Source organism: Tamandua tetradactyla, chromosome 4, assembly GCF_023851605.1.
Source record: "Tamandua tetradactyla isolate mTamTet1 chromosome 4, mTamTet1.pri, whole genome shotgun sequence".
Lineage (NCBI taxonomy): Eukaryota > Metazoa > Chordata > Mammalia > Pilosa > Myrmecophagidae > Tamandua > Tamandua tetradactyla.
This window is the reverse complement of record NC_135330.1, coordinates 98,524,682-98,552,526: the sequence shown is the minus strand read 5'-3', so window position 1 is coordinate 98,552,526 and position 27,845 is coordinate 98,524,682. Positions and strand designations below refer to the sequence as shown.

General features: G+C 36.5%; 1 long non-coding RNA gene and 1 pseudogene across 2 annotated transcripts in view; one reads left to right on the top strand and one right to left on the bottom strand.

The window, feature by feature from the left end:
- The window catches only part of LOC143681209 (olfactory receptor 4C5-like), a 61,016-nt pseudogene extending 33,685 nt beyond the window's left edge, over positions 1-27,331 (top strand). The window contains exons 4-6 of the transcript XR_013174468.1: positions 21,058-21,143; positions 23,218-23,243; positions 26,204-27,331. The product of XR_013174468.1 is annotated as an olfactory receptor 4C5-like (transcript). The remainder of the gene's footprint in view (positions 1-21,057; positions 21,144-23,217; positions 23,244-26,203) is intronic.
- LOC143681213 (uncharacterized) lies at positions 90-26,714 on the bottom strand. The gene is made up of 3 exons (XR_013174471.1): positions 26,476-26,714; positions 12,179-12,291; positions 90-285 (listed from the first exon to the last, which is right to left on the bottom strand). It is a non-coding gene; the product is annotated as an uncharacterized LOC143681213 (long non-coding RNA).
- Positions 27,332-27,845: the final 514 nt, after the last annotated feature.

Below are 27,845 nucleotides of genomic sequence, written 5' to 3'. Positions count from 1 at the left end.
TAAAAAGACCATACAATATTTGTTTTTTTGTTTCTAGCTTATTTTGCACCACAATGTCCCTGAAGTTCATTCACCTCATTGTATGCCTCACAACTTTGTTCCATTCTGTTGCCACACAATATTCCATCATATGTATATTCCACAGTTTGCCATTCTACTTCTCAGTCAGTGTGTCTCTTTCAGTCACCTCTATCAATTGGGCATTATGGATAATCTCCAGAGTAAACAGTCCATGTCTCACATTATACTTATTTGTACACTCATTAAAACTCTCCATTTTAGATCCTGAAAGAGAAAAATAACCAATAAACACAACCTCACTACATAGAAAATCCAAACCTCCCCTTAGCTCTTGTCCTTATCCCCAATTATTTGACACTCGTATTGCTATGGTACTGTTGATGTTTTCCTGTTAAATACAGCACATATTATGCAATAACAATTTTCCCCCATACTCCTCTATTACTGATTCTTTGTACAAGAGTCATACCTTTGAAGTAGTTCATAGAAGAATTTATTTATATTTATACGGTTAATTGGTGGGATACATGGCTCTGTACAACCCCTTTTAATCATGGTCACCTTTAATAGACCAATATTATTTATAAATCCATTAATGAACTGCCTGCCCTACTGTTCATTTCTTCATTTACATTTAGCCTGATGAGCTAACAGATCATCCATCTCTAGCTTCTGTGTACCTCTAGGTCCCCTGTATACTACATTATAAGCCTTTGAGTTTACCTTTACCAAGAGCATAACAGCACAATCATATGGTATATGTCCTTTTGTGTCTGACTTATTTCACTCAGCATCATGTCCTCAAGGTTCATCCATGTTATCATATGCTTCAAGATGTCATTTAGTCTTAACTGCAACGTAATATTCCATTGATAGTATGTATGTACCACATTTTGTTTATCCCCTCATCTGTTGATGGACACTTGGAGTGTTTATATCTTTTTGGCAGTTGTGAATAATGCATCTATGTATATCAGTATGCAAATAGTTTGTGTCATTGCTTTCAGCCCTTCTGGATATATACCGAGTAGTGGTATTGCTGGGTCATAGGCAACTCAATACTTAGTTTTCTAAGGAACTGCCAAGCTGTCTTCAATAGTGGCTGTACCATTTACATTTCCACCAACAGTGAATGTGTTCCAATTTTTCCACATCCTTTCCAATCTTTGTAGTTTCCATTTGTTTAATAGCAGCCATTCTTATAGGTGTGAGGTGATATCTCATTGTAGTCTTGATCTGCATTTTCCTTATAGGTAATGAAAATGAGCATCTCTTTATGGGCTTTTTAGCCATCTGTGTTTGCTCTTTGGAAAAATGTGTATTTGTATCTTTATCCCATTTTATAATTGGGTTGTTTGTTCTTTTACTGCTGAGTTGTATGATTTCTTATTTATACAGAATATAAAACCTTTATCCAATGTGCTGGTTTGAAAGGATTTATGTATCCTAGAAAAGTCATGTTTTAGTCCCAATCCCATTTTGTAAAGGCAGCTGTTTCTTCTGATCACTATTCACTGCTGTATGTTGGAACCTTTAATTAGATTATCTCCATGGAGATATGAATCAGTTGTGGGTATTAAACTTGAATAGATGGAGACATGTCTGCAGCCATCCTACGTGGGTCTTGGTTAGTTTACTGGAATCCTATAAAAGAGGAGACATTTCTGAAAGAGTTCCTTTTTAAGAACAGGAGAGCCACAGAACCATGACAGAAGGAAGAGAGAACCACAGAATCCAACAGTCAGTAACCTTTGGAGATGAAGGAGAAAAATGCTTCCCAGGGAGGTTCATGAAGCAAGAGGCCTGGAAAGAAAGCTAGAAGATGCTGCTGTGTTCACCATGTGTCCTTCCAGCTAAGAAAGAAACACTGAGCATCACTGGCCTTCTTGAACCAAGGTATATTTCCATGGATGTCTTAGATTGGATATTTCTGTAGACTTGTTTTAATTTGGACAATTTCACAGCCTTAGAATTGTAAACTAGCAATTTATTAAATTAAAAAAAAGCTATTCCATTTCCGGTATATTGCATTCCAGGAGCTAGCAAACTAAAACATCTGATATGTGATTTGTAAATATTTTCTCACATTTAGTTGGCTGCATCTTCACCCTTATGAAAAAGTCCTTTGAGGTACAGAAGCTTTTTATTTTGAGGAATTCCTATTTATCTATTTCTTCTTTCCTTGCTTGTGCTTTGGGTGTAAAGTTTAAGCAGCTACTTTCTATTACTAGGTCTTGAAGATGTTTCCCTTTTTTTCTTCTAAGAGTTTGATGGTACTGGCTCTTATATTTAGGTCTTTGATCCATTTTGACTGGATTTTTGTATAGGGTGTAAGGTAAGGGTCCTCTTTCATTTTTTTGCTATTGACATCCTGTTCCCCCATGCCCATTTATTGAAAAGCCTATTCTGCCCCTGCTCAGTGGATTTGGGGACCTTGTTGAAGAACAATTGATCATAGATTTGGTGGTCTATCTCTGCACTCTTGATTTGATTCTATTGGTCAATACTTCTATCTTTTTACAAGTATAATACTGTTTTGGCCACTGTAGTTTTATAATAAGTTTTAAAATCAGTAAGTGTTAGTCCTTCCACTTTTGTTCTTTTGTAGGATGTTTTAAAAATGCTATTTGAGGTTTCCTTCCTTCGAAATGAATTTGGTGTTCTGTTGAATCTGTAGATCAATTTGGGTAGAATTGATATCTTAACTACAGTTACCCTTCCTATTCATGATCAGAGAATGTCTTTCCTCCTATTAAAATCTTCTTTGATTTGTTTTAGCAGTGTTTTGTTGTCTTCTGTGTACAGGCCCTCTACATACCGGGTTAAGTCTATGACTCAAAACTTGATTGTTTTAGTTGTTATTTTGAATGGATTTTTCCCCTTTATTCTCTCCTCAGATAGGTCATTGCTTATTTATAGATACATTACTGATTTTTGGACATTAATATTGTATTTGGCCACTTTGCAGAATATGTTTATTAGCTCAAGAAGCTTTGTCATAGATTTCTCAGGATATTCCAAGTATAGTATCATGTCATCTGCAAATAATGAGTTTTACTACTTCCTTCCCTATCTGGATGTCTTTTACTTCTTTTGTCTGCCTGATTACTCTACCTAGAACTTCTAGTATAATGTTGAATAATGGTGGTGACAGAGGGCATCATTGTCTCATCTTGATCTTAGAGGGAATGCTTTCAATCTCTCATCAGTTACAGTGCTGGCTATGGGTTTTTCATATATGCCATTTATCATTCTGAGGAAGATTCCTACCTTTTTTTTTTGTATGCCGCATGGTGGGGGTTACATTTCATTCTCTCTCCATGTGAGTAGCTTGTTATTGCAGTGCTGTTTGTTGAATTTTTGTTGATTGATCTTCTAGTTTCCTAGCTGCTGGAATGCAATATACCAGAAATGGAATGTCTTTTAAAAAGGGGAAAAATCAAGTCAGAGTGGATCAAAGACCTATTTTGCAGATTTACAGTTCAAAGGCTGAGAAAATGTCCCAATTAAAGCAAGTCTTTAAAAATGTCCAAATTAAGGAATCAACAAGAAGTTAACTTCACTCAAGAAAGGCCGGTGACATTCAGGGTTTCACTCTCAACTTGAAGGTACATGGTGAACATGGTAATGTCTGCTAGCTTTCTCTCCATGCTTCTTGTTTCATGAAGCTCTCATGGTGGTATTTTCCTTCTTCATCTCCAAAGGTCTCTGGCTTGTGGACTCTCTCTCATGGATCTGTGTGGCTCTGCTCTCTCATTATGAAGGCTTTTCCAAAATGCTTCCTCTTTTAAAGGATTCTGGTAAACTAATCAAGACCCACCTGGAATGGGTGGAATTATATCTCCATTTAATCAAAATTAGTACCCCCAATTGGGTGTGTCACATGTCCTTGTAGATAATCTAAATAATGTTTCCAACATACAGTACTGAAAGAGTTTAAAAGAAACTGTTGCTACCACAAAATTGCATTAGGACTAAGCCATGGCTTTTCTGGGTACACAAATCCTTTCAAATCAGTACAGTTGGGTTTTTGTTTATTTGTTTTCCTTCTTTGTTTTTTGGAAGAAGAGCATGGGACTGTAATTGAACCCAGGTCTCCCACATGACAGGCAAAAATTCTGTCACTGAACTACCATTGAACCCCCTCAGTTCCTACCTTTTGAAGTGTTTTATCAGAAGAGGTCAGTGAACTTTGTCGAGTACTTTTTCCTCATCAATCAAAATGACTGTGATTTTTCCCTTTTGATTTATTAATGTTCTGTATTCTCCTGATTTTCTTGTGTTGAACCACTCTTTCATTACTGGTATAAACCTCATTTGGATGTGGTGTATAATTCTTTTAATGGATTATTGGATTTGATTTGCTAATAATTATTGAGAACTTTGGCATCTATATTCATTAAGGAGATTGGCCTGTAGTTTTCCTTTCTTGCAGCATCTTTACCCAGTTTTGGTATTAGAGTAATGTTATCTTCATAAAATGAGTTAAGTAGTAGTCTCTTTCCTACAAATTTTGGAAAATGTTTGAACAGATTGGTGTTCTTTTTAAAATGTTTGTTAAAATTCTCCTGTAAAACCATCTAGCCCTGGGCTTTACTTTGCAGGAAAATTTTTGATGACTGATTGAATTTTTTCTTGTGATAGGTTTATTGAGGTCTTCTATTTCTTCTCCAGTCAGTGCAGGATGTTCTTGTATTTCTAGAACTTTGGCCCTTTCATCAAAATTGTCTAGATGTTGGCACTGATGTTCACAATATTCTCCTATGATATTTTTTTATTTCTTCTGGGTCCATGGTAGCCACACCCCTCTCATTTCTGATTTTGTTTATTTACATCCTCTGTCTTTTTTTCTTTGTCAGCCTAGCTGGGGGGTCCATTGATATTACTGATTTTCTTAATGAACCAACTTTTGGTTTTATTGATTCTATTGTATTTTTGTTCACCAATTCAGTTATTTCTGCTTTAATCTTTCTTATTTTTCTTCTTCTATTTTATTTGGGATTAGTTTGCTGTTCTTCCATTACTTCCTCTAGGTGAGCAGCTTACATCCTCAATTTTTGCTCTTTCTCTTTTTAGAAGACATTTAGGGCAATAAATTTCCCTCTCAGCACTGCCTTTGCCATGTTCCATAAGTTCTGATCTGTTATATTCTCATTGTCATTCATCTCCAGATATTTCCCAACTTCTCTAACAATTTCTTCTTACCCACTGATTGTTTAGGAGTGTGTTATTTATTCTGCATATATCTGTGTATATTCTGGTTCTTTGGTGGTTATTGTTTTCCAGCTTAATTCTGTTTTATCAGAGGAAATGTTTTGAGTAATTTCAATCTTTTAAAATTTACAAAGACCTGTGTTGTGTCCCCTGCATACAATTTATCTTAGAGAACATTCATAAGCACTAGAAAAGAATGTGTGTCCTGGATTTTTTGGGCATAGCAATCCATATATGTCAGTTACATTTAATTCATTTGTCAAATGGTTTAGGTTCTCTATTTCCTAGTTGATCATCTGTCTGTCTATCTATAGAAGAGAGTGGTGAATTTAAGTCTTCCAGCATTATTGTTGAAACACTTATTGCTCCCTTCAGTTTTGCTAATATTTGCCTCATGTTCTTTGGAACTCCTTGATTGGGAACATACACATTTATGACTGTTATTTCTTCTTGGTGAATTGTCCCTTTTATTAATATGTAGTGGCCTTCCTTGGCCCTTATGATATATTTGCATTTAAAGCCTATTTTGTCTGCTCTTAGCATAGCTACTCCTGCTTTCTTTTGGTTAAGTATTCATGGAACAACTTCTTCCATCTTTTCTATATCAATCTATTTGTATCCTTGGGTCTAAGATGAATACCTTAGAAGCAGCATATAGATGGATCATATTTCCTAATCCATTCTGCAAATCTGTCTTTCAATTGGTGATGTTAGTCTATTAACATTCTAAGTTATAACTGTAAATATATTTCTTGAATCTATTGTATTTTCCTTTGGCTTTTATTTGTCAGAGCTATATTCTTCTCCCATTCTCTTTTTATCCTTTTAGTCACCCTTACTGGTACTTTTCAATTCTGTGCCCATCTGCAGATCTCCATCCTTTTTCTTTTTTTTCAGCCAACAGAACTTCCTTTCTTATTTCTTTTTTTTTTATCATTTTTTTAAGAAAACAAACAATACACTTAGAACCACCAACAATGGATATCTTAGTTAGCTTAACCATATGCATATTTAAATAAACTATCCATATAATCATTGTAAATCCTGTCTTGTTTGTACAGTAAGTTTCATAAACCAATTGAAAATTAAGGAAACAAGGAAAAAACCTTCAAATTCAGATAGCAAAGTTCTTGAATTCTAAGTATTCAACACTAACTTAGATACCATTTGAGCAGCTGTCAAAACTGTGAATGTTCTCAAAATATTAAGTGGAAAATTCCTACAAATATCTGCATTGCTATAGTAATGGCCTATGTTACTAAATATGTTCCTGACTTCAGGAAAATATGAAGATACAGATATTTTTGCAATTAATGTATGGAAACCTAAAAGGAATAACCACCTAAAATAGATATCTTAGTTAGTTTTATCCATATGCATATTTAAAAAAATCTAAGTAATCATCATAAAGCCTGTTTGTACAATATTTCATAAACCAATATAAACGTAAAACAAGGAAGGAATAAATCTATAGATGCAGATATCAGAGTTTCTTGAATTGTAAATATTAAATGCTATCTTTTTTGTATTTTTTTATTAATTATTTTTTTAACCATAAACACAAACATTCTTGCCATATAATCATTCCATCTACATATGTAATCAGTAATTCACAATATCATCACATAGTTGCATATTCATCATCATGGTCATTTCTTAGAACATTTGCATCAATTCAGAAAAAGAAAAAAAAGACAACCATACTCCTTACCCCTCCATTTCATTGATCATTAGCATTTCAATCTACTAAATTTATTTTAACATTTGTTCCCCCCTTATTCATTTTTAATCCATAAATTTTACTCATCTGTTGAAAAGGCAGATAAAAGGAGCAGCAGACACAAGGTTTTCACAATCACACAGTCACATTGCAAAACCTATATCATTATACAATCATCTTCAAGAAGCACAGTTACTGGAACACAGCTCTACCTTTTCAGGCAGTTTCCTTCAGCCTCTCCATTACTTCTTAACTAACTAGGTGATACCTATTTAATGTATAAGAATAACCTCCAGGATAACCTCTCAACTCTGGAATCTCTCAGCCATTGACACTTTATTTTGTCTCATTTCGCTCTTTCCCCTTTTGGTTGACAAGTTTTCTCAGTCCCTTGATGCTGAGTACCAGCTCATTCTAGGATTTCTGTCCCACACTGCCAGGAAGGTACACACCCCTGGGAGTCATGTCCCATGTAGAGAGGGGGAGAGCAGTGTGTTTGCTTGTTGTGTTGGCTGAAAGAGAGGCCACATCTGAGCCACAAAAGAGGTTCTCTTGGGGGTGACTCTTAGGTCTAATTTTAAGTAGATTTAGCCTATCCTTTGTGAAGTTAAGTTTCATATGAACAAACCCCAAGATAGGGGGCTCAGCCTATTGCTTTGGTTGTCCCCACTGCTTGTGAGAATATTAAGAATTTTCTACTTGGTGAAGTTGAACTTTCCCCCTTTCTTACCATTTTCCCAAGGGGATTTTGCAAATACTTTTTTATTCACTGTTCAAATCACTCTGGGATTTATCAGGGCATCACTCTGGACAAACCTACAAAATCTCATGCCCTGCCCAGAGTTCAATATACTTATGGCATTCAGTTAAGCTGTCCACATAAGTTATATTAGGAACTGCACTAGTCAAAATAGGAATTTTGTACCAAATAAATATCTTTTGCTTTAGTCTCACACATAATTTAAAATTTTTAAATATTAATTACCATCTATTTTCCACACCTTGCAGTATCAACATTCCTTTGTTCTTGCTCATACAAAAGCATTTTTAAATTTGTATATTAAATGCTATCTTAAATACCATTTGATTAACTATGAAAACTATGCTTTTCAAAATATCAAGTAAAAAGTTATTACAGTTATCAACTTTGCTATAGTAGTGTGCTATGTTACTAAATATTTTCTAATTTTTGATTTCAGGAATTTATTTTATCTAATATTACTGTAGCTGCCTATAGTTTTTATAACCATTTTTGTTGTAAAATATAACATATAAACAAAGAAAAGAAAGAAAAAAAGTAACAATTTTCAAAGCACACTTCATCAAGCAGCTACATAACAGTTCCCAGAGTTTGTCATGGGCTAGCATGCCCTTATCTCAGATTTTTCCTTCTAGATGCTCTAAAACACTGGCAGCTTTACAATAGTCATAATAATGGAATCCTACAGTACCTGTCCTTTTGTGTCTGCCTTATTTCACTCAAAATTATGTACTTCAGGTTCATCCACATTGTCATGTGATTTGGAACATCATTTTGTCTAAATGCTGCATAATATTCCATCACATGTATGTACAACATTTTGTTTATCCACTCATCTGTTGATGGGCACCTGGATTTTTTCCATCTCTTGGCAATTGTGAAGTGCTGCTATGAACATCAGTGTACAAATGTCTGTGTCACTGCCCTCAACTATTCTGGCTGTATACTGAGTATTGGTATTGCCAGGTCATAGGGCAACTCAATATTTCATTTTCTGAGGAATCAGTAAACTGACTTCCACAGTGGCTGAACCATTTTACATTCCACCAACAGTGAAAAGGTGTTCCAATTTCTGCACATCCTCTCCAGCATTTATAGTTTCCTGTTTGTTTAATAGCAGCCATTCTTACAAATGATATCTCATTGTCATCTTAGTTTGCATTTCCCTTATAGCCAAAACTGAACAGTTCTTCATGTGTTTTTAGTCATCTGTATTTGCTCTCCAGAAAAGTGCCTATTCATTTCCTCTGCCCATTTTATAATTGGGTTGTTTGTTCTCTTGTTGGTGAGCTGTATAATTTCTTTATGTATACAGGACATCAAGCCTTTATCCAATATGTGGTTTCCAAATATTTTCTCCCATTGAGACAGTTGCTTCTTCACCTTTTTAACAAAGTCCTTTGAAGTGCAGAAGCTCTTGATCATTTGTCTATTTTTTCTTTCACAGCTTGTGTGTTAGGTGTAAGGTTTAAGAGGCTACCTTCTATTACTAGATTTTGAAGATGTTTCTCTACATTTTTTTCAAGAAGTTTTATGGTTTTGGCTCCTACATTTAGATCTTTGATCTATTTTGAATTAATTTTTGTATAAGGTGTAAGATAGGGGTCCTCTTTCATTCTTTTGACTATTGAAATCCATTTCTCCCATGCCCATTTATTGAAAAGACTATTCTGTCCCAAGTCAGTGGATTTGGGGGCCTTATCAGAGATCAGATGTGCATAAATTTGGTAGTTGATTTATGCACTCTTGATTCTGTTCCACTGGCCAGTCCTGTCTTTGTGCCAGTACCATGCTCTTTTGACCACTATGGCTTTATAGTAAGCTTTAAAGTCAGAAAGTGATAGATCTCCCTGTTTGCTCTTCTTTTTTATGGTAACTTTAGCTATTTGAGATCTTTTTCCCTTCCATATAAATTTGATAACTAGTTTTTCAAAGTGTTCGAATAGGTTGTTTGGATTTTTATTGATATTGCATTGAATTTGTAGATCAGTTTGGTAGAATTGACATCTTGAAGATAATTCAACCCTCCTGGCCATGGGCATAGAATATCTTTCCATCTATTTACATCATTTTTTAAATTTTTTTCTTTTAACAATTTTTTGTAATTTTCTGTGTATAAGTCCTTGACATCCCTGGTTAGGCTTATTCCTAGATACCTAATTCTTCTGGTTGCTGTTCTGAATGGATTTTTTTCCTTAGTTGTCTCCTCAGATATGTCACTGCTTGTATATGGAAACGTTACTGATTTTTGTACATTACCTTGTATCCTGCCACTTTGCTGAATTTCTTTCTTAGCTCAAGTAGTTTTAATGTAGATTTCTCAGGGTTTTCTACGTATAGGATCATGTCATCTGCAAATAATGAAAGTTTTACTTCTTCCTTTTCTATTTGGATACCTTTTATTTTTTTCTCCTGTCTAATTGCCCCAGCTAATACTTCCAATACAATGTTGAATAATAGTCATGATAATGGGTATCCTTGTCTCATCCCTGATCTCAAGGGGAATACTTCCAACATCTCACCATTAAGTATGATGCTGGCTATGGGTTTTCCCTATATGCTCTTTATAATATTGAGAAAATTTTCTTTGATGCCTAATTTTGAAGCATTTTTATCAGAAAAGGATGCTGGATTTTGTCAAATGCTTTTTCAGCATCAATTGATATGATCATGTGATTTTTCCCTTTTGATTTGTTAATGTGCTGTATTATGTTGATTGATTTTCTTATGTTGAATCACCCTTGCATTCCTGGTATAAATCGCACTTGATCATGATGTATAATTCTTTTAATGTGACATTGGATATGATTTGCTAGTCTTTTTGTTAAGAATTTTCACATCTGTGTTCATTAGGGAGATTGGTCTATATTTTTCTTGTATCATCATTGTCTGAGTTTGATATTAGACTCATGTTAGCTTCATAAAATGAGTTAGGTAGTGATCCTTTCCCTTTAATTTTTTGGAAGAGCTTCAGCAGGACTGGCATTAGTTCTTTTTGAAATGTATAATAAAATTCTCCTGTGAAGCCATCAGGTCCTGGGCTTTTCCTTTTGGGAAGATTTCTTATGATGATTAGTTCTTTACTTGTAATTGGTTTGTTGAGATATTCTATTTCTTCTTGAGTCTATTTCTTCTTCTTGAGTACAGGTAATTTGTGCATTCTAGGAATTTGTCCATTTCATCTAAGCTGTCTAGTTTGTAGTTATATAGTTGTTCATAATATTCTCTTATGATATTTTAAATTTCTTCATGATTTTTGGTAACAACCCCCCTCTCATTTCTGAATTTATCTGTGTCATCTCTCTTTTTTTCTTTGTTAGTCTAGCTAGGGGATCATCAATTTTATTAATTTTCTCAAAGAACCAACTTTTAGTTTCATTCATATTTCTATTATTTAATTGTTCTCCAGTGTGTTTATTTCTGCTTTAGTCTTTATTATTTCTCTTTGTTTATTTGGCTTGGGGTTAGTTTGCAGTTCTTTCTCTAAATTCTCAAGGTGAGCAGTTTAACCCTTAAGTCTTGCTCATTCTTATTTTTAATATAGGCATTTAGGGTAATAAATTTCCCTCTGAGCACTTTCTTTGCTGCATCCCATAAGTTTTGATATGTTGTGTTCTCATTATCATTCATCTCCAGATATTTACTGATTTCTCTAGCAGTTTCTTCCTTGATATCTGCTATTTTTCTATTTATTCTTTCAAATTCTTTTTTATGCTCTTCTAGTGTCTTCTTGATCACCTTTATGTCATTAGCCATCCCATTTATTTTATTTAATAGAGTTATATGAACATCTTTGACTAGTTGTTCCAATGTCTATGTCCCCTCTAGTGGTTTAATTTGGTTGTGAGGCTGGGCTATATCTGTCTGCATCACGTTATACTTAGTAATCTTCTCTTGTCTTTGCAGCATGTAAATATCTTGATTGGTTTACTTTGGAAGTTGATTACCCTTCAGTAGTCTAAAGCTTTATATTTGCAAGATTGATGTGGAGCAGGATGTGGGACACAACAGTGCAGTGATGCATTACAGCACAGGTATAGGTGCAGGTTGGGGATGCTGTCCTGGTGCCCATGAGCATGGGTGCTCAGTGGCAGGGTGAATGTGGCTGTGCAGGCTCATGGGTCTGGGGGCAGGGCCCTGCTGTCAAGGATATACTTTTATTTCAAACTTTTGCAAAAGATTTATACTTTTACCTTATAAAAAGAGAGGTACTAGAAATAGTCATGTTCATTTCATATGTTATGAGTTGCATAGGAAATATCATAAAAATTAAAAGATTTTCTACACTTCTGTCAGGTTTGTATGGATGAAATATTAACATGCATATTTTGAAATTATATATAATTCATAGAGACTTGATAATTTTCTCACTGTCCATGCTATGCCTTGACACTACTCTGCATGGTATTAGACAAAAAACAGTGTTGTTAGTCGTGGTTTTAGTTACTTACAAAAAAACTTACTTGTCACAGAAACACGAGATTTCCTTGTTACTTTTATTTTTGTACTCTGATGCTTCTTTGAAAGTACATGTGCTCAGCTACAGGTCAGAATTTCCTCTTCAACAAAAAAGGGTCTTTGAAAGAAAAGGAACCAAGGATATAAATTATATATACACTTTGCAGACAGTACATATTTAAATTACCAAAAAGACCTTGGAAAATATGTTCAAGAGGACATCCTACAAAATTCAGTTATTGAAAATTTGTCAGAATAATAATTTAATTTGGTTAAATTAAAATTTACATTTTTCATTTTCTTAAATCTAGTAGAGGGACTTCTGGGAAGATGACCGAATAGAGTAGCATGAGATTAGCCCTGCTAGGAAAGTTAGAAAAGGAACAAGAGGGTGACTGAGGTGACAGTTCGTGAGTGCAGCTGACATGGGAGATCCTGCACCACATGGGGCATACCTGGTTGCAGAGGCCAAGGAACTGAGAGTCAGAAGGCTGGAGCCTGGTGCGGAGGCATGGAGCCCACAGGAGTGCATGGATGGGAGCCGGGGACTAGGAAATAAGCCAGGTCATGTTCCTTGGGCACGCTACCCTCACCAGCACAGCCCTGTGACCAGTGACTCACCCCACACTCCATGCACCCGAACCTGTCACCCACTCCCACTCTCTATGCTCCAGGTGTCCTCACCCCACCAGCCCCCAGTGCATGTACTTGCCCCCAGCCCCCACCCCACGTGCAGCCCAACCCACCTCCTCCTGAGCACTACCTCCTCCTCCCTGTTACCTGCAAGCTGTTGCCAGTACATAAAGCCTGCAGGCATTAACCTCCATGCCCAGGCTACCTCTGCTACCCTGCCCATAGTATCTGTCACATAACCTCACTCTGTACCCCTGAATCCTGTGCATCAGTTTATGGCACTCCTAGGCCCACACATGGGCACAGGCCCCCAAATCACATCATTCAGCTCTGAGAACCACACTTTACAGCAGTCCTAGAACCGTGCATGTGCATGGCCCTAAGCCATACTTCCCAGCTCTGAGGAAGTGCTGATCTGTGCAGCCGGGTCACATCTGCCCCCAATCCATGAAGACATAATGGTGACCTGCTTCCACAGCTCAGTGTATCCACACAAAGGATCCCATACCTTAGAGCAGTGCATGCCAGGATTATGCCCCCCAGACCGATGCACCCACACAGCCACATCCTCCCTGGCCACTGGGCACCCAAGTCACAAAAATCAAAGTAAAATCCCCAACCTGTTCCTATACCTGCCCTGAAACAAATCACCACCCTGAGTGCCCCACCCTGTATCCTGCTCCTTGCTGTACAACCATCCCATAAACATAAGGCCTTAGACTACTGAAAGAAAGAAAATCCCAAAGTAAATCAATCATGATATTTACATGCCATGAAAGCAGCAGATCACTAAGCATATCACAGTGCAGACAAATATAGCCCTGCCTAATGACCAAATTAAAATGCCAGAGGAGACAGAGATGTTGGAACAACTAATCAAAGATGTTCATAGCATTCTACTTACTAAAATAAGTGGGATAGCAAATGACATAAAGGAGATCAAGAAGACAGTAGAAGAACAGTGTGCTGGTTTTAAAGGATGTATGTATCCTAGAAAAGCCATGTCTTAATCCTAATCCCATTTTGTAAAGGCAACTGTTTCCAGTAATCCCTATTCAGTACTGTATGTTTGAAACTGTAATTAGATCATCTCCCTGGAGATCTGATTTAGGGAATCACATCTTGATGTGATCTTGATGTGAAGACATTTTCTGGGACATTCACTGGTACCTTTTCTCAACCTTAGAACTGTAAACTAGCAACCTATTAAATTCCCCATTTGTAAAAGCCATTCCATTTCTGGTATAGTGCATTCTGGCAGCTAGCAAACTAAAACAGTGCTGATGGAATTGTCCAAAATCCAAAGGGAGGCTGTGAAGCTGAAAGCATTGATGTAGGGTCTCCATGAACTCCACAGGAGAGGCTTGCTGGTTGAAAAAGCAGTGAGAAACACCTCTCTTCTTTTTTAAATGTCTTACTGGATTATATCATTGATGGGAGACACACCCTTAGTTGATCACAGATGTTATCAGCCACAGCTGCAGTCAACTGACTGATGAATTAATACAACAGCCTTCTAATTTATCAACCAGCCATGAAATATCCTTGCAGCAATGTACAGACTAGTGCTTGCCTGGCCAGACAACTGGGAACATCACCAAGTTGGCCAAGTTGACATCAGAAGCTTAGCACCAGAGCCCACTCCTTATCAACTTGGTAGCTACACACCTCATCTTGAAACATGCTTAATTTCCAAACTGAAAAAAATAACAGACACATATTTCACCTAACAATACTCAACTGTCCTGAGTACACCCAGAAATGCACTACATCTCTCCAGAATAGTGTGCATAAGTGCCAGGTGTTCTACTTTGCTAGCTGTCAGAATGCAATATACCAGAAACAGAATGGCTTTTAAAAAGGGGAATTTAATAAGTTGCTAGTTTACAGTCCTAAGGCTGAGAAAATGTCCCACTTAAAACAAGTCTATAGAGATGTCCAATCTAAGGCATCCAGGGAAAGATACCTTGATTCAAGAAGATCGATGAAGTTTAGAGTTTCTCTCTCATCTGGAAAGGCAATTAGTGAACATGGTCAGGGCTCTTCTCTCAGCTGGAAGGGTACTTGGCGAGCATGGCATCATTGGCTAGCTGTCTCTCCTGGCTTCCTATTTCATGAAGCTCCCTGGGAGGTGTTTTCCTTCTTCATCTCCAAAGGTTGCTGGTTGGTGGACTCTGCTTCATGTGGCTGTCATTCTTCCCTGCTGTCTCTCAGATCTTTCATTCTTCAAAATGTTTTCTCTTTTATAGGACTTCAGAAACTAATCAAGACCCACCCAAATAGATGGAGACACATTTTCCCCAATCCAGCTTAACAGCCACTCTTGATTGGGTTACATCTCCAGGGAGATGATCTAATTACAGATTCAAATATACAGTGTTGAATAGGAATTATTCTGCCTTTACAAAATGGGATTAAGATTAAAACATGGCTTTTCTAGGGGACATGCATCCTTTCAAACCAGCACAATAGGTAATATTTATCTGTGAACTTAATATCCTATAGCTTAAATATTATATAAACATTATAACATGAACAATAGAACTTGTGCCATATGATAAGAGGAAAAAGGATAAAGGGGAAGTGATAGAGATCCATGAAGACAAGATTGTGACATAGGGCTGAAGTGTTGATATTCCCCTGAGGTAAGACTGTGTAGATGTGCTGCCAGTCTTCCTACCTGCATGCAAAATGTTTTTAGTGGCCTTTAATGGCAATTATTGATAAAAAAAAATTTGCCAAATCAATAGCTGCATACCAGGTAATGTTTTGATTTACTCAAACAATGATATCACATTTGGAACAGCACATGCAATTGGAGCCACCACCTAGTTAAGTTTATTGTCCACTGTCATTCTCCAGTTCTCATCTGTTTACTGCACAGTGCAAATAGAAGAGTTGAATGGGGATTTGGTGGGAACCACCATGGCTGCATCTGTCAAGTCCTTAAGAGTAACACTGATCTCTGCAATCCCTCCAGGAATCCAGTATTGCTTCTGCTCTACAATTTTGCTAGGTAGGGGCAGTTCTAGTTGTTTCCACTGGGCCTTTCTTACCATAATAGCTCTCACTCCATGAGTCAGAGAACCAATGTGGGGATTCTGCCAGTTGCTGAGTATGTAGATTCCAATTTTGCCTTCTGGAAATGACCACAGAATGGGTCTGGGGACCCATTAGAAACACTGTGAGATAGACCTAAGATAAAACTTCATTGATTAGCTGACTTCTATAAGCCATTACTTTGACTGGTGGTTCAGAGTGATATTTTAGGTCTGCTAGAATCAGTGTCACTTCTGAGCCTCTGTTTAATAATCCCTGAAGTATCTGATTGTTTCCCTTTGCTCATTACACAGTTTCCCTGGTAGAAGGCCATAGGTCTCCTTGGGGAAGGCTAGGAGGAATGTTAGTGTAAATTTTGGGCAGTGTTAAAGGGTCCTCCCCAAAGGGTAACTGGTCCTTCCCTCATTCAAGGGGCTCTGGGTCTGTAAACTGTCTCAAGTCCGGGAATTGATTAAGGAGCCATGACTCTCTGGTTTCATTGTTCAAGATAGGTTTCTGCTCACCTGATCTAGAATACTTCTGCTTTTACAGCTCAAATAGGAATTTAGTAAGCTGCCTCTCTATTTCACTTCTAGGTATCCCATGTTCTACTAGCTAATGCCACAAGTCTGTATGGGTCAGATTATTTTCATGGCTGCTTTTAGTCTGCTGTCCATTATGGTGGCCATGGTCACCTTATCTATGGTGATTAACTGTCACCACATGGCTTCTGCCAACTCAGGATCTGATCATCCCCATTGTGTTTAAGGATTCCAGCTTAGTAACAGCAGTCTCCACAGTAATAGCTCACCTGCAGAGAAGATGCCAACATAAATCTTCAAAGATGATGGAGCTAGTCTCACATTTATTTGTCAATGTTCTGGTAAAAGATGTGTCCTCTGGACATCCTGGGGTGTGTGAGCAGGTCTCCCATGATAAATCCACTCCTAATAATCCATTCTCTCTAAGCCTCTAGATCCCCTCATCTATATTATACCAGGGAAGTTCTGGCATTTCAACCTCAGGTAATGTAGGCCACCTTTTGATCCATATTTTAGCTAGCCATTTGAACAAACTTTTAATGCCATTTCTAACTCCTTGAGCTACAAAATTGAATGCAGAATATCTGCTTAGTGGGTCCATATCAATATATTCAGGTTGATCCAATTTCATATCCCTTCTACCATTATCCCACACCCTTAATTTCCATTCCCACACATATTCCCCTGATTCCTATCTGTATAGATTGGAAAACTCATGTAGTCCTTTTGAAATATATGTACCTCCTCTTGGGTCACTGGTTACAGGGTTAGCTGACACTGAAGAGTTAATCTTGTTAGGTGGAGGTTGGATGGCAGACTAATCTGGTCAGACTGAAGGCCAAGTAACTATTTCCTCAAGGAAGGCAGAAGGTGAGTAATTTCTTTCCTCAGGACCATCCTTTACACTCTCCCTAGCAAAAGGCTCAGTAGATTCCAGGGAAGAATCTCACAATAACCATCATTATCAAGGCATATGTCACCATCCCATGTTTCAGAATCCCATTCTTTTCCGATCAAAGCTCTAAATTTAACAGCAAACACCATGTAGGTTGAGATTTTAGTTTATATTGTAAAGTATGTACTTGCACAATGAGGCACTATGTCAGTTTTTCAGAAATCTCAAGTCTGCAATCACAGGGAATAATATTGTCTTTCTGGGAAAGTATTGAAACTTTAAACATCTTTCATACCATGCTTAATTTGCTAATTTGAAGCCTTTAGCTCATCCATTTCCCTCATCACTGTATCTAAGATACCTAACAACTACCAGCCACCATTATTATATGTCTTAATTCTACAAACTCTGTAAAGGCATTAAAATCACTCTCACCTAGAGCATTCCCTTGTATATGCATTCAATTAGCAGAATCTAATGGTGATATTTTGAGTATCTCTTTTGCCAACTCACCCTATGGACTGGCAGTGTGATCTTGACTATTGGAAGCAGAGACATTAGTGCCTCTGAGTCTAATCAAAGTAGGCAACCCATTGTAACATTTCATTTTTAAGATTCTGTTTCTCAAGAACCACTCCTGGTATCAAGCTGTATTAGTCAGTGTTCTCTAGAGTAACAGAAACAACAGAAGACATCTGTAAATATGATATTTATAAAGGTGTCTCCTGTATCCATGGGAATGAAAGGATCCAAAATCCAAAGAGCAGGCTGTGAAGCTGGTGGCTCTGATGAAGGGACTGTGTGAACTCCACAGGAGAGGATCATTGACTGAAGAAGCAGTGAACAAATTCTTCCTCCTTTCTTAAAAGTCAGTTTTCAACTGACTGGATCATCTTATTGGTGGGAGGTACACGTTCATTGATTGCAGATGTAATCAGCCATTGATGCAACCAGCAGACTGCTGATTTAATACACCAGCCTTCTGATTCATTAGCCAGTCATGAAATATCCTTGCAGCAGTGGTCAGATCAGTGTTTGCCTGACCAGACAAGTGGGCATCAACAGTTGGTCAAGTTAACACCAGAACCTAACCACCACACCCCACATTATAAATGCTGTAGCAAAAATGTTACAGGCAGATGGGATAGAGAGTAAATTAAGAAGATAGTGGAAATCTTTGCAATAGTTGGTTTAGGAAATCATCTCCAAAGAGGGGCATTTGAACTGCAACCTGACTGATGGGAATGAGTCAGCCATGTGAATTTCTAGAAGAGGAACAAAAGAAACATTCCCAGGGAAGCAAAAAGAATGAGCACAAAGCCCCAAGTCTTGAAATCGGCCACTGTGAGGGAAAAAGAGTACACAGGGGTCAACAGGATCAGATGAGGTTGCATAGATGAGTGTTTCAGTGGGGGCAATTATGCAGAGCCTCACAGGCCACATAAAGACCAATTACAATTTGTGTACATGTGATGAAGCGGAGTGTGCTCCTTCTTCTGATCAGCTTAGCTCAGCTGCTCAAAATGAATGTAAAGACAAGTTTGTAGGGGAAAAATGGTTGATTAAAATACTAGAAGGTCATGAACAGACCAAGTGGAACTCATTTCTTTAACTGCATGAAGATTCCACCAAAGAACAATTGCCAGAAAGGACACACAAAACCTTCTTGGCTAACAATATGACAAGCAGTCTCACCACCCTCCCCCTCTCTGCATGGGACATGACTTCCAGGGGTGTGGACCTTCCTGGCAATGTGGGACAGAGATCCTGGAATGAGCTGAGACTCAGCATCAAAGGACTGAGAAAAACCCTAGAATGAGCTGAGAATTAACATCAAGGGATTGAGAGAACCTTCTTGACCAAAAGGGGAAAGAGTAAAATGAGACAAAGTGTCAATGGCTGAGAGATTCCAGAGTCCAGAGGTTATCCTGGAGGTTATTCTTACGCATTAAGTAGATATCACCTTGTTGTTCAAGATGTAGTGGAGAGGCTGGAGGGAATTGCCTGAAAATGTAGTGCTGTGTTCCAGTAGCCATGTTTCTTGATGATGATTGAACAATGATATAGCTTTCACATTGAGACTCTGTGAATGTGAAAACGTTATGTCTGATGCTCCTTTTAGCTACTATATCAACAGAAGAGTAGAACATATGGAATAAAAATAAATAATAGGGGGAACAAATGTTAAAATAAATTCAGTTTGAAATAGTGGTAAATGAAAGCGAGGGGTAAGGGGTATGGTACATATAGTTTTTTTTTCCTCTATTATCATTTTATTTCTTTTTCTGTTGTCTTTTTATTTCTCTTTCTAAATTGATGCAAATGTACTAAGAAATGATGAATATGCAACTATGTGATGATATTAAGAATTACTGATTGTACATGTAGAATGAAATGATATCTAAATGTTTTGTTTGTTAATTTTTTTAATTAATAAAAAAAGTTAAAAAAAAACCTTCTTGGCTAAGATGGTGCTTGAGTACACATATTTTATTTCTCTTCATCCTGAGTTTAATTTAGAATTGAATTAAGGAAAATATATTTAAGGTTGGTGATTGTGAGACAGTATCACCAACCTGGTCATAAATTCTTCATCCCACAACCAAAAAAAAAAAAACCTTCTAATCATTTTCTCCATGTCCTTTTATCTCATTACCTCTTACTCTGTATGTCATTAGATGAACACTGTAAATTCTTGCTCTTGGATTTTCCTTGACACCCAGTCTAAGTAATGGTAGTTAGTCTCTATCACTCAATTCCCCCCCACACCATTTTTTAGCACATTTCACTCTCTGAATTTATCTTGAAATATGTTTTCTTATTGCCAATGTCTCTGCACTACAAAGGGTTTAAAATTATAGGCTCTGGTGTCAATCTACATGCTTTCAACTTCTACCCTGGAGGAAGGAAAAGTAGCAATAGGAGATTTATTGGTTATTCAGTACAGGGCTTCTATTTGGAATATTAAAAGGTATTTAGTAATGGGTGATGGTGATGGTAGCACAATACTGTGATTGTAATTAGAACCACTAAATTGTATACATGAAAGTGGTTAAAGTGGGAAAATTGTGTGTGTATATGTATGTTACCATAGTAAAAATAAAAATTAAAAAATAAAATCTAGCCTGGAGCATTCAGTAACTCTGTCACCTCGAATATGTTATACAAGTTAGGCAAACTTCAGTTAGTGGAAAGCAAGAATTATAATACATATAAGTGCCCAACTGGGAATAATAATATGTATTTCATAAATGTCTTAGAGGATTAAAAAGGCAATGAATTCAAAGTATCTGAATATTGTAGTACAGAAATACTAGCTTTATGTTTTAGTTTTGTAAATTTGATGAAATGCAATATACCAGAAGTGGTTATTTTCACAATGGGGATTTATTAATTTACAAATTTATAGTTCTGAGAGAAAGCAAGACCTTGCTGATAACTTGATTATGGACTTCCAATAAATGATTTTTCAATATATCTCAATATATCCAATAAACACTTTTTGTTTAAGATATCCATTGCGTGATATTGCCATTACAGCACTGGAAAATTTAGATACATACATAACTTCTCAAGAATCTTATCATGTGGCATTCATGTCCCTGGTCCTAAATCTGAACTGGTACTTACACTTTCCTTCCACCCTGTAGGCTCTAAGAAATTCTCAGATTCAAAGCTGTCTAGATGGTGCTTAGGCAATTCCTCAGGATGGGATAAAAGATAGGAAAGGAAGTTACAAGATATTCTACTTTCTCCATCTCTCTTTCCTAAGCAGCATTGCACAAGGGATCTGTCTGAAGAACAAGACTGCCTGCAGTCTTTTCATCTGCATCATTTGATGCAGAAGAAGAGCTGGTCCAAGTAAGTATTACTCTCCTATCACATCCAGTGGATAAGACACACCATAGGACCAGTATCTGAAGAGGTAAAATAATATATTGCTTTGAACTCAGGCTTAGAAATCAGATCAGTCTGGATTTAAAACCAAGCTTGACTTATAATTAGCCCTTAAATCTTGTCCAAATGATGACAAAAGTTAGTGTTAATTTCCTTACATACAAAATGAAAGTATTAATATCAGGGAGATGATATCAGATACTATACTAAGCAGAGTTACTGTCACATGGCCAGTGCTTGTTGTTTGTTAATTCACATAGTATTTATAGTTTTGTTAACTCCTGTAGCCTCTTCACGGAATCTCAGCATCTCTGTCAGTTATGTCAGTGGAGAGATCGAATACTCACAGAAGACTTTTGAATTGCTATGAATCTTGAATCAATAATGAATATAACAAAACTTGGCCTTTCTTCTCTCTTAAATTAAACATTCTTTCAGAATTTTATCAAATATGTAGAATAATGAAGCAAGCTACACGTATGAATTATATGACTATTGCCATAAGCATAATCAGTCCCCCCATGAGCTCTCTTGTCTTGTACAGCAGATGATGACAGCCAACAATGAGTCTTTACTCCACATGAGGCAGCATCCTATGCACAGTGCATGCATTATCTCATAGAACCCCATTGCAGTCCTAGGAGATTGGTTCCTTATCACCCTCTTTGTACAGGCATGAAGATCAGACTTAAGGAAACTGGGAAACTTGTTGAAATTCACATAGTAAAGAGAAGACACAGCCATGAGAGGCTGTATTTGTGCTCTAAAAGTCTTACTCTCAGGATTTTTAATATTGGACATCAGTTTGTTTAGCCTGAGTGTGTCTGCCTTCAGGGCTTCAGCAGTAGGATAGCAGTTTCCACTGACCTATATCTCTTCACAGTTTATCTTGCTTAATCCTTCCCATAGCTCTGTGAGACAGGTATTATCAGCGCTGTTTTATAGGCTTTGATTAGTTCATGCACCCACCCTGCCATGACTGAAGATTCTGTGTCTAAGTCCCAGACTTTAAGATCAAGTCCAAACCATAAAGAGTGCACTAACCCAGCCTAACTGTATCTCCCCTCCCACACCCCATTGTCACAGATGCTACAGCCACAAGAGAGAACAGGATGAACTGGTTTGGCTGCCATCATTGTGAAGTGCTAGTTCTAATCATCTTGGAACTGAGAATTCAGAACACCCTTAATTAGATGAGCTTAAGTAATGTCAACTTGAATATATGCCTGAATTCACACTTGACATGTACATGAGGACAGACTCTAGGGATAACTGAGCTTGGAACAGCATATAAACATACACAGCAGCAAATAAGAAATGCTGTTGATCTGTGTTTCCAACACATGTGAATCCAAGATTCCAATAACCAAAGGTGCTAGCTCTAGGCTGTGCATGGGAGTTCTTAGAGCACTCTTAAAAGAGATCAAATTAGGAACATGCTGCTCCATGATAACTGCATTTGCAGCCAGTTCATGATGCTGGCAAGCCATCATTTTTCTGCTTCAACTTAGTTTTCTATTTTCAGCATTGTATATCTTGCTCAACTAATCTCAAGTGGCTCTATAACAACTCATATAAACACTAAAGAGCAAAAGATCAAATGCATAAGAAAGAAGCATGTGGAGAGATGTCTTCTAAAATGTTGAGATTTTCCCCATCAATTTCCATTGAAGCCTAAAGCTTTGGAGATTATCTGATTAAAAAAATAATTACATGAGTAGGTATACTTGTGGTCCACATTCACAGGATGGTTTCACCTTATAGAGGAAAACAGATTCTGCCCATGAACTCTGCTTTACCTAGCAAGTTTCTGTAACAATCATTTGAGTCAGTAATTGAGGGAAAGAAGTATTATACTTGATAAAAATGGATGAATTTGCAAAGCAGCAGTTAATGATGAGGTCAGTGATTGCAAACTCATGCAGACTATTCTCTGAAGATAAGATGACTTGTTATAGACTGTTCTTGTTACTTGTCTAAACATATACAGAGACTTAAGTATGGTCAATGACTTCTTTATTGGTATTTTTCTCCCCAGGTGGCAGTAGGACCTTCAGTTTACAGGTAAGTTGGATTTAAATATGTTTCTATTATCACAGCTCTTTATGAATAATGACAAGCATACATAATATACTAGAAAAGAATATTATAATATTATGAGGTCAGTCCATCAATAATAAGTAAAGCTTTTATTCAATTATTTTACTGATAATAAGGCAATATATTTTCTTTGTGAAAAACTGGAATCACAAAATTGACTTTAAAAGACAGCATAAATTGTTTATAATCCTTTGTTCAAGTAGGCACTATTAGTTTTATTGTCGTCTCTGGAGATGTCTATTTTATATGTCATTTTAGACCTTAATCTCATTTGCATTTTTAAACTCATGCTATTATACTGAAACCACCTTTCCACATCAATAAATTTTCTTACAAATAACTTTATTGTCCAGCTGATATTTCAAAACTACACACTGTAATTCATTTTACTGTTTTCCTTTTTGTAGACTTATGGTTTTCTTTACATTTTTAACATTATGAAAAAAATATTGAGAAATACAAAATTATATGCTTTAGTTTTCCCAACACTCCTTATTTAAACTAGATTCCTGAGAATAAGGAGTACTGGGCCAAGGGAAATAACTAATTTTGAAGTTAATTTTACAAATATTCATGTTTATTTCCAGAATAATTAATCCCAACACATGCTCAACATCACTGCATAATAGAGCTTTTGGGAATCTTTGGTAATTTACAATTTAAAAATATTTCATATTTTTAATTGCATTTCTTAGAAACCTTAATAAATAGAGGGTATTTTATATGTATATTTTCCTGAGAATTATCTTTTCATTATTTTTGCCTTTTCTTTCTAATAGTGGGTACAGACACTTTATTTACTTGCAAATGCTATTTCTGTAGTAACAGCTGTATGTCAAATGTTGCAAATATGTTTTGAGTTTGTTCCCTTTATTTCTGTAGTTGACTCCATCAGTTTTGTCTCTTGTATATCACTGCATATTTGCATTACATGCCTCTCCCTCCCCTCCAGAGATCAGTTACATATTTATTTCTATGTTTTCTGTTTTTGAACAGGTTGATGCTTTAAGTTTTTAATACATGCATATTTATTTTCTCTTTGTTTGGTGGTGATATTGAGAGTGGACTTTGGTTTGGAGGGTTTCTCTTTGTTTTTTTTTAAATTAGAGAAGTTGTAGGTTTATAGAAAAATCATACAGAAAAACAAAGTTCAGTATGACCCCTTCATATTATTAACATTTTGCATTTTGTGGTCTGTTTCTTGAATTGATTAAATATTATTATTGTAATTGCACTATTAACTATATTCCATAGTTTATATTAGGATTCACTGTTTTTGTGACACACAAATATACATTCTTATTAATTTTTTTCTACTAATATATGCACAGGGTAAACTGTTTTGTTTTGATAAATACCTACCAGTGGCTGACAAACTTTTATTACATCTTATAAAATATTCATAATATATTTAAAATATTGTTTATCTTAATGTCCTTTAGGGATTTTACCTTACCGGCTTCTTATTGACCTTATTCATCACTTGTAAGAGTATCTTTAAATATCAATAGGCTTTTAAATTTATTTATCAAGGGTAACCATTTTTTATTGCCCAATATATTGTCTTTTGCATGCAAATTTTTCAAAATGTTTTTGATTTTTTCAAATATCTTTCAGTGAATACTTATTTATATTCATTCATAGTTCATTTATTTTTCTCTTAATATTATGTCAAGGAATTACTTCAAGCGTAAGATTTAGGCTATGTGCTTTTCTCATTTTGGATCTTTTAATAATAATCATTTGGAGATGTGCAGAACACTATATTTTTATGTTCAGGATACAAACTTTGACATAAAAGATAATGATATTCTTTAATTCTTTTATGGCCTTTGTTATTATTCCTACATCATATATAAAAACATCTTTTCAGCTCAGTAAGACTATGGCCCATATACAACATCATTCATCCACTTACCAATGAAAACAAACCATAAATATATTCTGTCTATTCTAAAGAACATGCTCTGAGCAATGAATATGGTGCTTTTTTTTTCCTTTTTTTTTTTTTTTTAACATGGGCAGGCACCGGGAATCGAACCCGGGTCCTCGGGCTTGGCAGGCAAGCATTCTTACCTGCTGAGCCACCATGGCCTGCCCAATTATGGTGCTTTTGTGTCCTCATATTAAAATATCTATTTAGTGAACAGGTCTGGAGAATGTTTCACAAATGTTCTTAAAAGGAGTGTTGAATTGCAAGAGACACGTGAAATTGATTATGACAGAAGTTCTCCAAACAATAGATTTTAAAGTTACAAAGAAATAAATGTGGGGACTATTTGCTGCACCAAGCTATATGTTTTATGTTCCTAAGGATATCATTCTTACAGAGGTGTTTGATAAGGGATCCATGATATTCTTAAGCGATTTTGCTTCAATTAAGCATGAGCTCACAAATCTAACGGCCATAGTGTATCTTCAGCCTCAGGTATTCACCCAGTTCAATTAAGCATGAAATGTGATTACATGATCCCCAGTTGTAAATAGAACTCACCGATGTTTCAGAGTCATCCTGAAACTAGTTGGCATAAAAAGGATTAGATGCTCAGAAGTTTACGTTCATCAGTCTGAATGAACTGGAAAGAGACACAGGGGTCTAACTCTCAGGAATTCAAGTTTCTGCTCATCCCTAAAGGTCTTCCCATGTTTACTATGTGAGAAAACACTTTGGCAGTAATTGGGAGAGATCCAGACACACTTATGGGTGTGGCATGAAAACAATCATAAATGGTGCTGTGTTTGCATGTGTATGTAGAAGAGTGTAGTCAACATAGCATACGATTAACAATGCAGCAGTACTTTAAGTTTAGGGTTTATCTGTTTGGGATCCCATCAGTCTTAGAAGAAACAAATCATCTAATAGATACTTTATTTTATTGATGAGAATTGATCTACCATTCCTGCAATCTCTGTGCTATTTGCAGATAAATCCATTATCCATTGAAAACTGGATCATGAAACAAGTGAACAATGTGACATAATTCATCCTGCTTGGCCTGACACAGATATCCAGAAACTCTTCTTTTTCATGTTCACAATCATCTACTCTCATCATGGCAGGCAACCTATTCATCATAGTAACAGTGGCCAATAGCCCAGTCTTAGGCTCCCCTATGCATTTTTTTTCTGTCTTTCTTATCCTTTCAAGATGCTGCCTTCTCTCCTACTACTGCCCCCAAAATGATATTTGACTTACTCATAGAGAAGAAAATCATCTCTTTTACTGGGTGCATGATTCAGGTCTTTACAATGCATTTCCTTGGGGGAGTTGAGGTCATCCTGCTCATGGTGATGGCCTATGACTGCTATGTGGCCATCTGCAGGCCTCTGCACTATGCAATCACAATGAGCTGGCCGATATGTGGTGTCCTGGTGGCCGTATCCTGGGCTGGGGGATTTCTTCGTGGTCTGGTTCAAATCCTTTTTATGCTGTGATTGCCCTTCTGTGGTCCCAATGTCATTAACCACTTCTATGATCTCTACCCTTTGCTGAAAGTCTCCTGCACTGATACACACATCTTTGGACTCTTTGTTACTGCCAATAGTGGGTTTCGGTGCATACTCAGTTTTCCATTCTTATCACCTCCTGTGTCCTCACCCTTTACTCCCTGAGGTCTCACAGTTCTGAAGGATGACAGAAGGCACTATACACGTGTGCTGCACATGTTGCTGTGGTTTTCTTATTCTTTGTGCCCTGCATGTTTGTATACCTTCATCCCATGACCACCTTCCCTATTGATAAAGCAGTGGCTGTATTTTGTACTATGATAACACCCTTTTTAAACCCTTTAACCTACACACTCAGAAATGCAGAAGTGAAAAAGGCAATGATGAGGCTCTGGAGCCAAAGGATTATTGTGGGTAACAAATCATGAAACTAAAGAAGATAAATGGTTCATGTTTTTTGCTTAAAAACGTGGTAATTCAGAAGATAATGGGCTTACTGTCAAAATATGCAATATTATACTTATCCCCCTGTTGCATGGAATCTTATGTGATTCCCCTTTTGTAAAATATCAACTTTAATTGAAAAGTGAATAAAGTCCCTTCCAATGAGAAACTTCTGTGCATGTACAAATTATTAATCAATAAGACATTGTTAATTGATATAAAAATTTGCAGTTTGGAAAATCTATTTCATTATATATTCCACAGAAAATATTTCTGCAAATCTTTAAATATAACTCATGCAATAAATAGCTCAAATACTTAAAATATATTATTAAAAGCATTTCTGGCTAGGAATTTTGTTGACAATGAATTAACTTAATTGCAGTGTAGCTGTATTATTGTGGAAGGACGACATCAACCAGAAATGTATTTGGATGAATGAGAGAAAGTTAAGGCAGTTGTTACCCCAAAATCCTGCTGCTGTCTTGCACAACTCATGGAGCACCTTTGCTTTATAACTTGGGCTCTGCCAAGCATAAATCACTTTTCCTGCATTAAGCCAAGGATGAATATTATATTATACAGGGACAACCATAGAGCAAAGTCTTGCATGATATTCTCAGAACATATATGTGGAACAGTTCCTCTATCAAAAACATCCACACAATGCTCCAT